The sequence below is a fragment of the Lonchura striata genome, chromosome 1 (assembly GCF_046129695.1).
Source record: "Lonchura striata isolate bLonStr1 chromosome 1, bLonStr1.mat, whole genome shotgun sequence".
NCBI lineage: Eukaryota > Metazoa > Chordata > Aves > Passeriformes > Estrildidae > Lonchura > Lonchura striata.
This window is the reverse complement of record NC_134603.1, coordinates 129064149-129075091: the sequence shown is the minus strand read 5'-3', so window position 1 is coordinate 129075091 and position 10943 is coordinate 129064149.

The following is a 10943-nucleotide window of genomic DNA, read 5'->3' as shown; positions in this document are numbered from 1 at the left end:
AGGAACTAAAACAAATTTGTTATGAAGGAAGAAGTGCTTCTTGTCATTTTAATATAGACTTTTTATATATTATGACTTTCTGTTTCTGTATGACAACTGAAGAAGAGTTGGTCTATATTATTTTTCAACTTTACAAACTTCAAAAAAGTGTTATGACCCTTTAACATTCATGGCTGCAGCACCACTGCCACTGTGATAGCGATATCCTACTGTGATCTAGAGGAAAGAGTTTTTGAACTCTTATCAAAGCACAACCATATTGGTACCATTCTCTCTGTCATGGAAACAGGTACAACCAAGCATTGTCCAGGTGTGGGGAACAATGTCCCACATAAGAAGGATGTGGATCTGATGAAGTGAGTCCAGAGGAGGGCTGTGAAAATGGTGAGAGGACTGAAGCAACTCTTCCATGAAGACAGGCTGAGAGAGTTGGAGTGTTCGATTTGGTGAAGAGAATGGTCTGGCACCTTCCAGTGCCTAAAGGGGATCTGTGAGAATGCTGGAGAGGTATTTATTTCATGTATTTATAGGACAAGGGGTAATGGCCTTAAATTGAAGAAGGGCAGGTTTAGATTAGACATGAGGAACAAATTCTTCACTATGAGGATGGTGAAGCACTAGAACAGGTTGCCCAGAGAAGTGGTGGATGGCCACCCCTGGAAGTGTTCAAGGCTGGGCTACATGGAATTTTGAGCAGCCTGGTCTATGGAATATGTTGCTGCCCATTGCAGGAAGGTCAGAATTCATGATCTTTAAGGTCCATTCCAACCTGAGCCCTTCTGTGATTCTGTGAACATTAAAAAGTTTAGCCTGTAGTAGAATCTTGCACTGTGTGAATGTTCTGGCCAATTTAAGTTTGCACATTCATATTTTCCTATGAAGTGTAAATCATGAAAGGACACCATTGTTATGATGCCACACAGTAATTGTTAAGCTGCAGTATACATTTAAAGAGGTACAGTGCATAGCATAATTCAGTAAAAAGGCACACGGTTTTCTTGTTTCTTCTGGTTTAATGTAGTAGAACTAGTTCTAATGAATTTTGGTGTGTTGTCATCTAATTTTGTATTTTGTAAAAAATTTTAGGGAAGTTATTTTCATAATACAGAACCTAAAACTTCTTGAACTTATTTTGTTGTAATGCTATTAAGATGTACATTGCAATTCTAGTATTTTTTCCCCACTGAAAATAGTGTAGTCCTATGGCATCTAAGAAATTAATACTCCTAAAAATTCCTTTTTTGAATGAACTCAGAGAAACTGTTATATATCATGGTCTATGCACCATGTATATAGCATGATCTTAGAAGACATCTCTCCTCTGAGGATGGACACATCTAAATCTCTGTAAGGCTTATGGCTATATTTCTTCCTCAGCAGTAGGTTTACATGTGGTTCATATGAGATGCTAAAATCATCAGGATCAAGAACTAAAATTTTAAGTGTGTAGTTATGAGGAAATGTTTCTTTAACACTGAAATAGTTTAAGACAAAGCATTTTTGGTGATTTTGAGAAATCCAGAAACAAAAAAAAATCTGCAATTTCACTTCCAAAAATTGTAATAATCTGTTTTATTTTTGGTGTTTCTCTGGTTCATTTTAGTTGTTTTGACTTATTATTATTTTATTATTTGACACATTACTATTTCCTTATTTCCTTCTACCAACTGAAATGACTGATTTCTGCCCCCAGGTAAATTGCTTCCTTTTCTGATGTCTTTTTTTCTGTAGATCAGAGTTCCAATATGTCCATGCTCTTGAAAGGGAAGCACCTAATACACAGCTCATTTATCAAGGCAAAAGTGTTTAACTATGACCCTAAGCACATGCTGCTGCTTGTTAGTTTAACTGAAGCTACACAAACATGATAAAAGGTAACTGACCTTTATTCTGTGCTCTTGGTATCTGTTTGATGATGGCCTCACTTTGTCCAGAGGTTTAACAAGTGTTTACTTTTTAACTAACTCTCTGATTACATGATCCTCTTTTCCCTGACTCTCTTCCTTCATCATATGATACAGCTTTTTCTTAAGTCTCTGACATTTCAAGTGAGGGTCACTGTATTTATGCAGTGCCAAGAACTAGGAACAGTCTTATGTGCTGAGTGTGCTCTTCCGCATTGTTCTGCAAATTAGTCAACATGAAACCAAATAGTGATAATGTGTTGTTATGATTAAGGTTAATAAGCTACTGATTATCTCCATAGACTACAGTTCCAGACACATTATTTAAATTGAATGTGTTTTTTTTTTTTTAACTAGTCGATAAAAGATCCAAATTTCCCCCTGTTGTGATAAAAGATGTTCTAAGCCTTTAGAGAGATAGGGAAGCATTACACAACAGGAACAGTTCACTCTGTTCAATACATTACAGATTTATCTTACAGTGACAATAGCACACTACAGCTCCAGAAAATATTGTCTGGTAACAAAAGGTTGTTCCTCCATGTCTTTGAGACTAAACCTTTTGAAAAAAACCACTTGAGTAAGAAACCAGTTCTTACTTTTCTAGTAAGTGCAACAAATGTAACAAATTATTGTGTTCAGTAAACCTTGTTTTGTAACCTTAATCAACATACAAGGCCACTAGTTTTGTGTAATCTGGTCTTCATTAGCATGAACAATCCTTCAATAAAACCACTGAAGATGGGACGGTTTAAAAATTAAAAAGAAAAAACAAACTTCCCAAACCCAGCCAACAAACCTAAGCATAATTTTGGCTGAGTCTTTGTCAAACATGCCAGCCTGACAAAACTTTCTAACCTTCAAAATTAACAAAATTTTTTAGTACACAAACTTTAAAAAAAAAACAAACCTATAACTTATATGTTCATAAGATACATAAATCCTGACCAGACAGATTTTTATTTTTCAGTGTTTTTTTTTTTTTTTTTTTTTGCTCATTTGAAGTTTTACAATTAATTTCAGATCATTTGCATATTTGGAAATATTGAACAGAATAACTTTTTATTCTCTAGTTCTTGAGAAAGATACTTTCCTTCAAATAGCTCAGTCAAATCTAAACTTCTCTTAATGACAATGCTTTCTGCTTTTTCGATAGTCCCAGGGGAAAAAAACAATCCAAAAAACACCACAGAAAAACAGCATAAAATTTGAAAATCTTTGTCTGACTTTTTAGCCAAGCGTTCTGACAGCTACCAACTGGGTCATTACTGACAAGCTTGTAGTTTCATGCTTTATCACGCCAGTTGACACTCACATACCCCAAAGAAGAGTAGCTGAACATTGAGCTAAGAAAGGGCACTTGTTCTGCCAAAAAAAGCAAGGTGCATGGTGCAAAAGTGCTTTGACAATCAATTATTAAGAATCCAGAGATGACAAATCATATACATGTATGTAAGTCAATAACCTTTGAGCAGTTAATCCCCAGGGATCACAGCAGACAGTGGCAGAAGGGATCAAGGTCAGTGATAATGAAGTCAAAGTGACGGTGAAGGCCAAATACAATCTAATCTACCCCTAAGAAAGGAAAGCTTGCAGTGACTTTGTTAAACTCAGTGGTGATGCACATGGTAAAGGACAAGTCAAATTTCCAAGTTAATTTCTTGCCTTAGTTTAGAGAAGTCCATCCTGCTCCAGTTCACATTTTTGTTGCAAAGCAGACATGTCAATTACTAAGCTCTCAAGTTTCAACCATTAATTTTCAAAATCCCTTGCTTGTCTTCTTTATCCTTGATCAGCACCCTAATACATACATATGAAGTCATTCAAAAACCCAGGAAAAAACTGAAGTCTGATATTTACCTGTCCAACTGGGGTTTCTGAGCATAGAGGAAAATCCAAGTTGCATACTTGTATCACAGGGTGTTTGTGTGAGAGAGAATTTGTAAGATAATTAGTTTTCCTGTACATTTTTAAAGATGGGTTGAAAATTGTCTTTGCCTTGAGTTATATTGGAAACAAAATATTTTACTCTTAGTAGTGGAATTCAAAGCTAAAATTCAAGAGCTGGTGCTGCAAATATTCAGTTGTTCATGTGCAAAATAGATACTTCCATAAATAATATCACATAATATGTATCTCCTATTATTATCTCACATAATAATGTCTCTCCTATTTAGGCAATTTATTAAACCTATATATAGTTACTTATATAGAATAATTAGCCCAACAGTCCACTCTGATCACTGAAATGATCACTATTACAGTTAACATCAAAAAATATCCTTTCTAAAACATCACCCCAAAATTCATAGATGAAAATTACAGATGCAAAATTCATATACTGACAAGAATTCTGGAAATTCTATACAAGCTGCATTTTCATTTAGAATACTTTAAAAAAATGTAGTCCATTAAAATGTCATGAGGTAGATTAGGTGTAAAATCAGATTTTAAAATCTATCAGATACAAGTAAGCAATCGTTTTCATGAAGATAATTTTCTCTTTCATTTCCTCTAAAAAATAATTTCATATAACAAATCTGAAAACTTGTGTAAAACCTAAAATTAAAGTGTGTTTGTTTGTTTTTTAATTCAGAAAATCCAAAGAAAACTACATAGTTTAAAAGTAGCCAAGAAGTGTGATATTACTGCAAAGAGATTAAAGAAGACACTTGGTGTTGTGTGACCTATGTAGTTGAAGTGCTGAAATATTTAAGCATGTCAGTCAAGTTATGTGTGTTCTGTGCATGTGCAGTACATCACGAGTCATCAAATACAAATGTATGAACTCTGAATCAGAATTTGATATAAACTGCTGTGGGCTGGGAGAAAAATTTGGAGATGTATCATTACATGTTTATTATGTTTTTAGATTTTTTTTCCTGACAGGCTGGTGCTATTAGTCACTGACACAGTTGAGAGTGGACTACATGGCTCCCTTTGAGTTCCTGATTGACTACAGTCTTTTAGGCCTTCTCTTGTCACAGGCCTTAGACAGAACAAATGGGATTTGGAGACACGGAAGCACCACTTTTGTTTGCATTGGCAGATTTTGAGTGTAGCTGTTGTGGGAATAGAAGGGCCTCCTCCCTTGACAGCCCTCTTTCTCTAAGGAGTGGAAAGAGAACAGAAAAAGACAAGTCTACTGCTTGGGCACACCAGGGATATAAACTTCTCCTGAAGTATTTCAGAGTTGCTCCCTGGAACAAAAGGGGAGCAGGGAAAGGATGTCTCTCGAGAGTCATAATTCATGTTCCAGTCTGCTTATTGAATGGGGCAGCTCCTTGAAAGATTCATAGATTTTAAGGTCATTTATGATTGTCTTGCCTGGCTTGTGTGACACAAGCCATAGAATTTTATCCCTTCAGTGTTGCTTTCCAACCCATTAGGATTATATATTACTCCAAGTATATATATACTTAATGATTCTCCAGTAATAAAAGAAATAAAAATTTAATGGCCATAAACACAGCAACTTTTCTAGGGCTACTGAAGACCAGATAGTGTAGTGTCGCTTGTCAAGTTTTAAATCATTTGAAAGGAAAAATATATACCTAAATATACTCTGAATGCTCCTAGTAGGTTTTCTTTGTGTAAATTGAAGGTAGTGAAGGGAAACAAAGCAGCCTGTCCAATTATCTCTCTATTTGGGGAAGAGTATCCATTTCCCCATCTGTGCTGGCAGTGCCCTTTGCTGAGTTACTGCCACAGATGTAAGCAAAGGGGCACAGAGAAGGAGTAGAAGTAGCAGTATTATCATTGTAGAAGATGAATGTAGTGGCACTTCTAATTTATTTAGTATTCAGGATTTCAACTTTAATTAGGATTCTTTTGTCACATCATTCATCAAACACACTTGAAAGAGATGGAAATTAACACAAAAGTTTCTGTTGCCTCAGGCATGCTTTTAGTACTTCTACTCGTTTTGGTTTATTGTTGTTCAGTTCAGTAAAATAGTTTAGTTGTTATAGTTCATTTAGCTCTAACTGGGTTTCAAAAGATATAGAATGAATACATTGCTCTTAAAAAGTGCTGTTTTGTGAAGCCCCTGTAGCTCTTAACACCTCTTTTATTTAAGGAAAAAAAAATTCTCCCAATCTCTCTCACTCTCCCTCTCTTTTTTTTATTGCTGACTTCTGAGTTGTTAATGTAACACTGTACACTATGTTTTACCCTGTCATTTGTGATACGTTTGTTGCTGCTAGGATGCTAGTAAGTCACAGACTTACTCATAAATTGCACATATGTTTAGATGAAATAACTTGCTGAAATCATTTCAGTTGGGATGAAGCTCAGCATAGCTACAAAAATACGGTCTGCATGAGGAAAGGTTTGTATAACTTATTACTCCAGCTACATGCCTGCCATTGTAAAATTTACACTGTTTTGGCATAACAGGAGCTGTATTGATATATATGGATGCTCCTTACACCCAGAGCTTCCAGCTCGTGTAGCAGGGGTCCAGTCAGACACTTGAATGAAAATAATGTGAAACTATATTAAAGTCTGCGACTATGCAATATCAGCAAGGTTATTGCTGTCAGCACAAGAATCCTTAGCCTATGTCCAAAAATCACACTTAGTTGAAAATCAAAAGGTTTATTAAACAAGTATTTCTGGGAGCTTTGTGATTAATGAAGCTTTGTTTATGCTGCTTGTGAAGATGAACTGCATAGTCTAAGTGCAAATTCTGGCTGTAGGTTCTCCTACAGTTTTGGATTTTGAAAATTTCCTTCTGCATTCACCAGTGTCTAGTGATGTGTAATTCTGTGTAGCTTTTCCATAAGTAGCACCTCTCTTGCACTCTCTCCTGGTTGCTGAAGTTAAAAAAGTCAATAGCAAAGTTCAGTGAACTTTGCCCTTTTTTGTGCCATCTTCTCAATATGCACCTGAAAGTTAAATGGATAAAGGAGTGGAAACTTTTTCAGATATCCATTGCAACATAATATTTCATGGGAAATGTTGCTAATACAAAATTGGTAATATTTTGGGGGTACTTAAAACTGGCATTCTTATTAGCAAGCCTTTTAAAGAGGAATATCTTTCCAGGTTTTCATCTACATTACAAGAGCTAGAAATTCTATTTCAATAGGGCAGACATTCTATTAGAAAACATTTGATGTTGCATGTTGGATGTGTATTGAAAGGTTATAACAATCACAAGCCTAAAACACAGTCAGTGTTTTGAAATTAAAGATAGGTTTCTACTCCACAAAATGTTTAGCAAAGTTTTTAAAGGAACCGTAAAATGAAAACTAAGAAATATTGAGAAAACTAGAATTACCTGTAAGGTCATCCACCTCCTGGCTGAATCAGGCAAACATTTCATTTAACATAAGTGGGAGCAAGACCAAACTCCTTATAGGTTTTTGAACACTACCAAAGAAACCAGACACTTTGTACACCATTATTCAAATACAAGACACGAATGAATTTCAGTACCATTTCTTTGCCCTCACTGACTTCTGCAGTATATAAACCCTGAAGTATATAATAGAGTATTTCTAGGAACTCAAAAAACACATTTTAATTATAATGATGCTAAAAATAATAATCTACATGTTTAAGAAAACTCAGGTAGTTACAGATTGTTTCAAATAACTGGTATGCTGAAACAGAAGTATTTTGGTGAAAAAATAATGGTGATTAGTTTAGTCTTAAGGAAAAACCTTGGCAAAATGAATTGGTGACTAAAACATCTCCATTATAATAGGACATCACAAATGCACATTTTGTGGGAGCCTAAAGCCAGTTCTGAGTATAAATAAACTGCAGCTCTGAGAATATTATCTATGCCTTGTACTTCAGAGCTGTCAGTCAGTATTTTTGATCATTAGCCATCTGTGATTATCTTAATTTTTGCCAGCAGGAGAAGGAACTCTTTTCCACCAGGGAGCTCTGTTATTACAATATAATTTATATGTAAAGAGCTCATTTCATTAGAGGGGAAAAAACCACCAACTTTTTACATAGGTTTGATGGGCTTTTTTTAGTTTAAAAGAAACTTTTAGTTTCTTTTTAGTTAATTATTTTCTTTAGTTAATTATTTTGCTTTTTTTAAAATTTTCTTTTTTTAAATTTTATATCCTTGGCATGGTCCATGTAAAAGCAATTAGCAACATATTAGTAGACTAACAATAATTCTGTCTTTATTTTAGTTTTTGTTTAATATCCATTATGGAAGATTATGAAACTGAACCAATCATATAGACCTCAAGCATTTAACTAGAAAAATTACTACTTTTCAGTTTCACTCAAAATTATTGTACTTTCAAACCTAACTTTGTCTTTACCACATGCAAGTTAAAATCCTTAAAGGGTACTTTTAGATGGCCCTTTAGATGGCTAGTTAAAATCCTTAAGGGGTCATTTCCCTCCCATCTATCTGCTCAAAGAATGCTTTTATAGTGACCTTGTTTTGTGAATGACTTGCTGAAAAGAAAATGCCACACCTCCCTGATTTACTAAAATAAAACTCTATTTTTATTGGTGTTGTATATGCTGACATTGTAATCTGAGCAAATTGGTTCATAAGGACACTAATATAAAATAAGTCCTTTTATAAACTTCACTTGGCTAATTCTGACTTTTTTACCAACTATCTCATCTTGTCAATGGACAACCTGTTGTCACTGTTTTCATCATCAGGTCTTTGTTGTCTTAAAATTGGAAAGTATTCAGGTGAACTTCAAAATAAAATCAGAATCAGTATAACTATCTAGACATGATACCTGTGTTTAATATCCACAAAAGACAGTGGAGGTCTGTGTCCAGGAGGACACTATGGTTTCATAAGTGTACACACAAATCTTCTCCTCATGCATCCTAACTGTAGTACAGGTAATGTCTCTAGTTTTAGGTTTTTTTCTCATAAATCTGCAAGAAGCCAGTTCTAATAGCAATGAAAATTGATTAGTGAAATTGAATTGCCCTTTTTTTGGTATAACTAAGCTTTGAGGCTATGACTACCTTACATTCTCAAAATTTCACATTTTGTAATGTGTATGTATTTATGTATTTGAATCAATTCCATGATCTATCATATAAGGTCAGATTTATAGTCTCTATTAGTTATACATGAACTTCAATGTTAGCAGAGCATTTCTGGTCTACCCTATTTGATCATATAGATTTATGACATAGAGAGATGCTGCAGATAACAGCTCTTCCAACAGCTTTAATCAGTAGGATGAGGTGCATTTTAGTAAACAGTGTGAGAATTAGTTATAAAAGCTCTCTAATTAAAAGCCAAATACTCACATTTTGAGTACATAAATTTTTTCTCTACAGTTACATTGAGTCAAACAGCAAGGAGGAAAAAGATATATGTAAAAAGAAAGAAAATATTGATGCAAAATTTAATTACTGGTACTAACAATTACAGCTGGACTCAGTGTTCAAATCTTGTATTCCAAGCAGTCTTGGATTTGTACATTCATATCACCTCACTATTGCCTTTACTGATTCTTCACAAACAGATCTCACAGGAATGTAAAGAGGAACAGCTGGGACATTCACCTCAGAAGTGCAGGGAATATCTAACATAAAACACTCATACAGACCCACACCTTCACTGTAATTGACTACTGAGTATGTTGGTGTAAGGATAGGAATGGTTAATGTACAGTTATATTACAAATATATTATAGCATAAAAAGTGACAGGTAAAAGGTTTAATTAATATAACATTGCATAAGCACCTCTGAACATATGATAAGTTTTGGACAAAATACCTGTTGAAAATTGTAACAGCTTGGGAATTGTGTAGCTAACAGAGTAATAGAAGAATTGAACAGTACAAAGTTTTATACATTTTTTTAAACAAAACTGCCTTCATAAACTGTCCTGGTCCTGTTAAACAACTTGGGGCAAGCTGAAAGTAATTCACTTTTTACACCTTTATTGCCAAACTTCATTTGATTTGATTGAATCTATATTTATCCTCATGTGGCTCCTGGAGCACTCATGAACTTTCATAATTCTAGTCTATCAGGACAAATCTGCAAGTAAAAAACTCACTTTTATCAGCAGGTATTCAATGAATGGCAGGTGGCAAATAAAGCACTTAGAGAATTGTTTTAATTACATCTCTCTCCCATATCCCACAACTTGAGAAAGTTTTAGAAATCTGGAGAGGAGCAGGATGGGTTTGTTTGCTGCTTTGATTTTATTCCAACACTGCTTTCTTTCAGAAAAAAACCTCGCTGATAGAATTTCACTGCCTTTCATGTACGGATGATATTTAAACTGGCACAACAAAGGGCATATTGCAGTGCAGCAGAGATGTACCTCACAACAAATATGAAAGCAAACAGTTGAATTTCCTGCACCGACTCAAGTATATAAAGAAGCTTTTAACCTGAGTCAGTTGACAAGGAGTGAAAAACAAAATTCTTTTCTCCTGGAAGTTAAATAGAAATTCAGGTTAAGATGTTTAGCTGTAGCTATGTTTTCTGCAATTAGTTTATTTCATAGAGTTAAATTAATACAGTGCTACAAGAAAATTATTAACTGGAAAGTTCAGTGTTCAACTAAATATGTTTTTTTTCTTTATACTGTTTCTTATATGTTCCTTTGATTTGTTCTTACATGCTGCTCATTTTGTGTGAAAAAGCACAGAAGAGAACACACACCCTGTATTAACAAGTATTTGAGGTTGTGTTGGAGATTCCAGATCAGAGCAAACTCTCTTCAGTGGATGAAACTGCTGAAGTTTCCTACCATAGTCTTTGTCTATGACTAGCAATTTTGAAAGCCACCTAATTTCATGCTTAATACCTTTATTGTCAAGGATTTTGATTGAAATTTCTAGATTTGACAAATTTAACCTGTGAAATACCAACTGTTTTTATGGGAACATGTGAAGAAATGCTTGGGTGTACACTTATAGCAAGGAGCTTTATTCTGTAACAATTTTGTGCTGATGAAGTATCTCTGTAGAGCCATAAAGAGAAAGTGCAGTCAGGAGATATGAGCAGACTAAGAATCAAGGGTTAGTAGTGCACCTTATTTAATCTTCTTTGCTAAGTGAGGTGATAC